General features: G+C 41.0%; 1 long non-coding RNA gene across 1 annotated transcript in view; it reads left to right on the top strand.

Annotated features, from left to right (window-relative positions):
- Nucleotides 1-7500, top strand: part of LOC134077788 (uncharacterized) — a 25366-nt gene that overhangs the window by 3657 nt on the left and 14209 nt on the right. The window contains exons 2-3 of the long non-coding RNA XR_009938757.1: nucleotides 3270-3382; nucleotides 6529-6614. This is a non-coding gene — a long non-coding RNA (uncharacterized LOC134077788). The remainder of the gene's footprint in view (nucleotides 1-3269; nucleotides 3383-6528; nucleotides 6615-7500) is intronic.

Below are 7500 nucleotides of genomic sequence, written 5' to 3'. Positions count from 1 at the left end.
TAGACCACGGTCAAACAAATTCTGTGCCGTGGAAGTTGATTGAAGTCTCAACCGATTGAAGTCTCTACGCCAAGATGAGGCGCACCCCTGTGTCAATAGTGAGGAGATACTTTTAGGCTCCGGTAGTGTTTGGATGATGGGGGATGAGCTCTGATTGGTGCAAGGTCATTAAAGCCCTCCAGTCATGAATTCAGAGGCAACGATGCAGCAACAGCGAAAGCAGAGCACCTAGATATTTACATAAATATATACATACAAATTTGCATATGCAAATGCTGTAGATGTTCTTAAAACACATTACTTCGAAAATAAATCTTTTTTTTTTTTTTTCAAAATACTTTTTCTTGTTTAGCCATTTCACTGACAAGGACATTATATCAGTGGTTCATGTTTAAAGTTAAAGAACGATCAACATTTTATATCTGCAGACTATAATTCAAGAGGTTCTAGATGCCCTTAATCCTCAAGAACAATATGCAATTAAAAAAAAAAAAAAAAACAGTTTGTAAACAAAGTTTAGACTATTTGTGTCTGGAAGAACTCGCATCAAAAAACACAAGAATACTGTAGTTCAGGTGCACATAGGATCAGGGTCAGTTGAGATCATTCTGTGGAATGCATCTAAATAGCAACTGACAACTAAATTATAACGTCTGCTTTTAACAATTCTGCCAAAGTATACACTGTTAGTATTAACCATAGGATTCTCGTCCATGCAACACAGAGGGAAAATGTCAAGCTTCTCATTCCCATGATGCTGTGGTGGGTAACCCACAAACTGTATTGGGAAAAGAAACTTCAAAGGGTGTTGTGCTATATCCACACAGACTAAATATTGTATCTAATGATACCATAATACTCAGTCATATTTATGTTAAGGCAGTCTCACAAATCACAAGGGGCCATTTTAAGTCTTTTCAAGACTACAGAAGGAATTTAAACTCTTAAAGCCAAGTATTTTCAATGACTATATACTACACTCAGTCATTTATTTTGTCTCCTTAATGAAAAATTCAAACTCACCGAGGAGGATTATGGACTTCTGAAAGACATTACAAGTCTACAATCCGTGGGGTAATAACACAGATGAAGAGCTTCTTTTATCTGCTAATTTCCCAAAACAAATTGTTTCATCTCACATTTGCACGATGCAAAACAAAGATGGATTATTTTTACCACCACCAAATGACTTATGCAAACATGAAACTGAGGCTGATCATGAGTGTCGCCTACTGGGTCATATCAGAAGAAGAACTAATAGGCATGAAGTCCCAAGAACACAACCTCAAACCAGACAAATTTCCCCAAATGCATCACCACTCTCACCCTCCGATGTTTCTTTTTTTAACACAAGGTGCTGAAATGATGAATAGATGACAAAGAGAAAGGGCAAATGGAAAGTGAACCAAGAAAGAGAGAGAGAGAGAGTGATACAGAGAGAAAGAGAGAGACAGAGAGAGAGAGCACTTCAGCTCTGCCATTTGAACACTTTGGAAATTTTATGTAAATGCCACCTCCCCTGCCCATCGCATGTGTACCCCCCCCCCCCCCACTCACACACACACACACACACACACACACACACACACACACCCCACCCCCCCACGTGCCTCCTATCTGCCTCTGGGCCAAGGACTGGGGTCAGGGCTGAGAAAAGGAGAGGGCTGCCGATAGCATGTCAGAGGAGAAACAGTGTGGTCGGTTAGGTGAACTCCCATTGTAATCGTTTCCTGACAGTCATATTCATTGGTGAAGCCCCTTGTATCTACTGTAAAAACAACTCTTCTCATGAGAAAGAGAGAGGGGTAAGGTGGGGTGGGCTCTGTAGAGAGAGAGAGAGAGAGAGAGAGAGAGAGGGAGGGAGGGAGGGAGGGAGGGAGTAAAGGAGGAAGGAGATCTCTTTCCTCTCAACAGCTCTTTCGCTCTCTTCATCCCTCGCTTCTCTCTCTTCTCTCTCGCAGCATGGTGTTCCCATAAGAGGGTCTACTAAGAGACATAATGACTGAAATTAAGAATACGAGTCATTCTGCGATATGCTGATGATATACTGACATGAGCTGAAATTTGACTTCCACTATAAGGCCGTCTGTCTGCTGTGGGTTGCTGCGAAATCATCTAAAAGTCCCTCATCGTTATTTCAGGATTTTGCATGCTTTCAGACTTGCACTTTTCTTTGTTTATTTCCAGAGTAGTTCATTTGAAAATAATGTTTGTTTTGTGGGTTCATTTTATTTGCTGTAAATGTGTGAATGAGAATCAATATTAGTTGTTCCTTAAATGCAGTTATTCTTGGATTCCTGCTATAAGAATCATGTCAGTCATCTTTCAGAAGATATAGAACCATGTTTTCAAAGTCATTAGTCTACAGATGTTCAGTATGCCTAATCAACAAATCAACAGAAAATAAAACCATATTTATTAAACCGTAAATGAATAAATCGTTTGTCATTTATTTGGCATATTAGTTTATAGTTTATTTAGCTTATAGTTAGAGTTAGATATACCCTAACTTTTAACAGGGTTAGCTGCCATTTCTGTTATATTGACAGCTGTTAATAATGGCAAGACTGAGGGATGAAGGATTCTATTATAAATCTAGATATACAGACATTGGCCATTTCTTTCTCCTCAATGATATTAATTAAACAACAGATTCCAAACTAAAGAATCATGCACAGGTGTGGCATGGGCTTTTTTCTGTTTCTCAGAACATGTGGGACATTATAATGGCTATTCAGTTGAGATTTCTGAGAAGTTAATTACCTAATCAAGATGTGTCGCTTTAAAAAAAAAAAAAAAAAAAAAAAAAAGAATAGACAAGAAAGGAAGGGGAAACAACGCTCGGCGGCCGAGGACTTTCCTGAAATCCCAGCTATACAAAATGTACGCACATGTAGGCTACATTTGAACTATCCACAACCACCAGCCGCTTGTTGCAGGGACGGCCCCGACGGCACGGGAATTTCTGAAGTGTGTTGTCAGCGGGGGCCGAGCTCTGTTCGTGTGAATGGGCAGCATGCGTTCGCGGAGCACATTAAAAACGAGTGGTATTTCCTTACCGATTTGGTATGCACACCGTGAAATGCCTCGAGGGGACCGATAAGGGAAGAAGGCAGATGACAAGCAGACGAATGAATGATGAGATCATTTGCTTTGTGCGCTTGGATTTTGCGCTATTGAGTCTCTCTTGCAATGTGTTGATCGAAGCTCTTTTTCACCTCTTGGTGGTATTTTTTCCGCTCCTCTGCTTCTGTTTTCCTGGACTACAGCGGCGGAGTGTCGCACAGCGGAATGTGTCTGCTACTCCCGACTTATCGCATGGGCAACGGCGCTGGTGCGCAAGGGTGGAAGAACGTGGCTGTGCAGTCGAGTCAGACAAAAGGTAGGTCTGTGCTATTGTTTATTTTGAAAATGTGTCTTCACTTTCTTTCGCGTGGCCGCAGTTTTCTGCATCGGCGTGCTCGGAATGTTTTGCATTAAAGTCGGCGATTTGGCACGGCATGATATGGGCTGAGATATCTCAAGTTAGTTGCGAGAACCATTCGGCAAATTCAAATACCTCCTAATCGCTTTGTTTTGAATGTGTTACTTTGTTTCGCTTTTGATACAATTGAGGCTAGGCTATACATCGCTGTTTGCGTTGGTGCACAATCCACCATCTTCAACGCTGCATGCATCGCAAGGCACTGTTGAGCATGGTGGAGGCTCTGAGTGTGTGGTCTGTCTGTGCTCTGACAAATATATTTTATAGTCCGGCTCCAAAAAAAAAGTCTTATAATTAGGGAAACTTGTTTGAAGTCGCGTCTGTGCGACGGTTCAGCCGCCAATAAATACCTCGGCAGCTTATGAAGTGAAACGGCAGGGGTGAAATAATAGTTAAAATCGAGATAGTGTGTAGATATGCCCCCCCTTCCTCTCTCTCTTCTTTAAGTTAGGGAGGAGGGGTGGTATGTGTGCCGAGGAGAAGGAAATTCTTGTGTGTTTTGGAATGCTACTGCCCCAGGGGAGACCCCGTGACTGAAAGAATTGAGTTGGGGAATAAAAAAGAGAGTTGAGTTTTGGTGGAGGGGGGGACAGAAGCGGCCACATTTCCCCTTCCTCTCTTTCTCGCCTTTAAATGACAACTATTTCACTCTGCAGGGCACGGAAATCATCACGGACGCGGGGTGATAAAGGCTTAACTAGGTTGGACATGTAGGCTACTAGTAATAGTCATAAACCAAGGAAATCACATATTGATAATAATAGTAATAATGATAATAATGAAATAAATGGTTATTTACAGTGGTCATGTTAGTTGAAGGTGGTATTTCTTCTTTATAGTGTCAAAGAGCGACAAAATACTACATGTTTTTTCTTTTACTTCTGCTATGTCTCATCTTTAATTTTCCGCAGTCTTTTCCGCAGCTTATACACTCTGACGGTTTGTTTGAAGCATTTGGGGGAAAGACTAGGTCAGGTTATTACCTGCATTATCATAACAGAAAAAATAGATTGCTCTTACCTCAAATATTTTCCAACAGGGGGCACTTTTGAGACACACAAGTTCTAACTTTCCCACTTCAGGGGTCTCAACGAGCACGCATACATCACAGTGTGTGCTATTGGTTTTTGTTATTCTCCAGGAACGATTTGACTACTTGCATCCACGTTTGTTTAATAGAGCGAAAAACATGTAACAACACGTTTATTACACATGAATAGTGGTTTAACAGGAGGAATGCATGGCAGGGCATATCAGAGACACAAAGATAATCCAGTTTAGTGTTGAGAGCTGATATGTTGCTCTTGGCAACAATAAACCTCTTCACTGCTTCATTTCTGCAAGTCTGCTTGGCTGGCTTGGGGAAAAAATGTAATACAATCTACTTTAATGTTACAGCACTTCCGTGTTCATTGCCATTTATCAATTAACAATCTGTGAAAAAAAATAAGTTATAAGCAAGACCCCCACTAACATTTCACTGATATAAATGAACTAAAACTTAAAAGACTGACTAACACCTTATCATTTAAATGACATATTTTTCTTTTACATTTTGCCCTGTAACTCAACAGATAGTTGATGAATTTGTCACATTTCGTAGCATGTGTTTTCGGTTAATGTGAAATATCTTGTTGCTCTGTTATGCCAGAGTATTCAAACTGCTGTCAGAATCGTTGTCAGCAGGCTCCCTGCTCTCACTCTAAGTGCTGATAATGGATCCAATGTTTCTGGCTTCACAATTGGTTGAGTGAAATGAATACAGATGATTTCGCATGCGAAATGGACAGGCTTAAGTACCTCTTACCAGACCTGACGTTCCACCGTAGGAACTATAATGACCTGCTTTGGTGCATAATTGCTACATTTTCACATTCAATTATCTTACGAAGGTGAAAGCCCCTAAAATAGGCAATGCAGGCACAGACACAAAGAAAAAGTTTTACACTTTTAATGGAAAGATGGACTGTAAAGTAATGAAATATAATATGCCTGCATATAATGGGCACTAATAGATACAATATTCCATGACTAATTATTTGATATACATATGCAAGCCAATCAATTCTGCCACATTACATTATTATGTAACTTATTCCTGACGCATTTCATGCAAATATTCACTGTACCTGCAGTGGTTAGCACAATGTAGAAGATATTTCAGATGAAAAAGTATGTTTTGCAGTGCTTTTTCATAATGATTGTATGAAGTAACATAAAGGGTGACATGATACCCATTTTTTTTTTTTTAAAGGTTGTGAAACAGTTTAGAAGTATTGTGTTTAACAAGATTGTTTCTGCAAAACAAGATTAAGAGATGCTCAAAAATACCACCACTCTGTCTATGTGATGGGGGCTTTGGTTTATTCAGCAACAGTTTGAGCTTCTGAGAAAGAGTAGCAGGCTGTTAGTGACCGCCCACACACAAATGTGAATTATTTTAATGAGCAATCTGTCCATCCATTCCTCGAAAAAAAAGGAAAAATGAAAAGAAAAAAACAAAATGGATTAACACTTTCTGTTCTGTCATATCTGCATTTGGGTCTCTGTGGATTTTCTTTGTTCGCTATATCAATGTTTCACTCCAAAATTACACACAAAAGACAACTGCTATATGAAAAAGAGATGGAAAAAAAACATTCAAAGTTTTGTGTTGTGTTTTTTTCACTACTGGGTTAACCAGCAACTGTAATGGTGGAGTGTTAAGCCATTATGGAGTATTCTAAAACCCAAAGTGAAATCAGACCAATTGAGCGCATGCTACATTTTTAACATGGTAATGAATGTCTGTGCCCGGACACTAGAATACATTTATCAGGTCATAATATTGTTCTTGTCTGAAGTGAAAATAGTCAGGAAACCACTTTGCTAGATCAAGTTCAACACAAGCATAATCGTACAACAACAACATGGCCTTTTTCCTTAACTCCAATTGTCTTTCACGAACGCAGGGGCCAAGTCCAGAAACAATAAGTAGAGCGATAAAATGTGTTTTCAGTGCTTATGAGATTTACATTATTTTCTTTCCTCTGTCCCACTTCCAGGGCTCTGGGTGCTTTGAAGAGGAGTCCCTGCCTGAGGAGGAGGGGACAGCCTCGCCTCGTCTTGACCGGGGACCTTTCTCCAAAAGGTAAGAAACTTTGTCTGATTATTAAGTCTAAAGGGTGGTTTTGGTGGAGGTGTACTCTTAAAACGAATGTGTTTAAACACATGTGTTTAGCACATCTTTATGTCCAGATAGAGACAACACAGTTTGTGTTTTGAAAGCAACATTCGTTTTAAGACTGTGGTAGTGCAGTGACTAGTGCTTTCCTGTGAGTGTTAGTGGTCAGGGATTTGAGCAAGGAGTTGTTGTCAGTTATGTCAGTGTGTTGAGGCAGAGAAGCGATATTGGCAATCTGCGCGAATGTGCTCGTGCACACACACATACACACACACACACACACATACACACACACACACACACACATCCAAATATATATAGCATATACTACACACACATGCCCACACACACACACGCATGCAGTCAGCCCCCACAATGTGTTGAATGCCCTCCTCAGATGTGAGGCACATGACATCATTAAAGAAACACTCCCCCTAGTGTAGGCTCAGCTTGTGGGTAGGGAGTCAGTGAGTGGGAGAGAAAAGGAGAGAGAGAGAGAGCGAGAGAACGAAAGAGAGAGAGAGAGAGAAAGAGAGAGAGAGAGAGAGAGAGAGAGAGAGAGCATGCTGATGGTTGGAGCCGTGGGCTCTGTGCCCATACTGACTCCCACTCTCGGCTTGTGTGGGTGGGAAGAGTGGGCAGGCAGGCAGTGAGTCACGCTCCTCCAGCAATCCACTCAGGGGCACCACCTCTCCTCTCTGCTCCTCTCTTCGCCTCCTCTCTCCTCTCCTCTCCTCTCCTCTTCTCATCTCCTCTCCTCCTCTCATCTCCTCTCCTCTTCTCTTGACTTTTCTTCTCTCATCTCATCCTCTCCTCTATTTGTTCTGCTCTTCTCAATCATGCTCCCCTTTCT

Source organism: Sardina pilchardus, chromosome 4 (assembly GCF_963854185.1).
Source record: "Sardina pilchardus chromosome 4, fSarPil1.1, whole genome shotgun sequence".
Taxonomy (NCBI): Eukaryota; Metazoa; Chordata; class Actinopteri; order Clupeiformes; family Clupeidae; genus Sardina; species Sardina pilchardus.
Note: the sequence above shows the minus strand (reverse complement) of the source record. Positions and strands in the feature narration are given on the sequence as shown.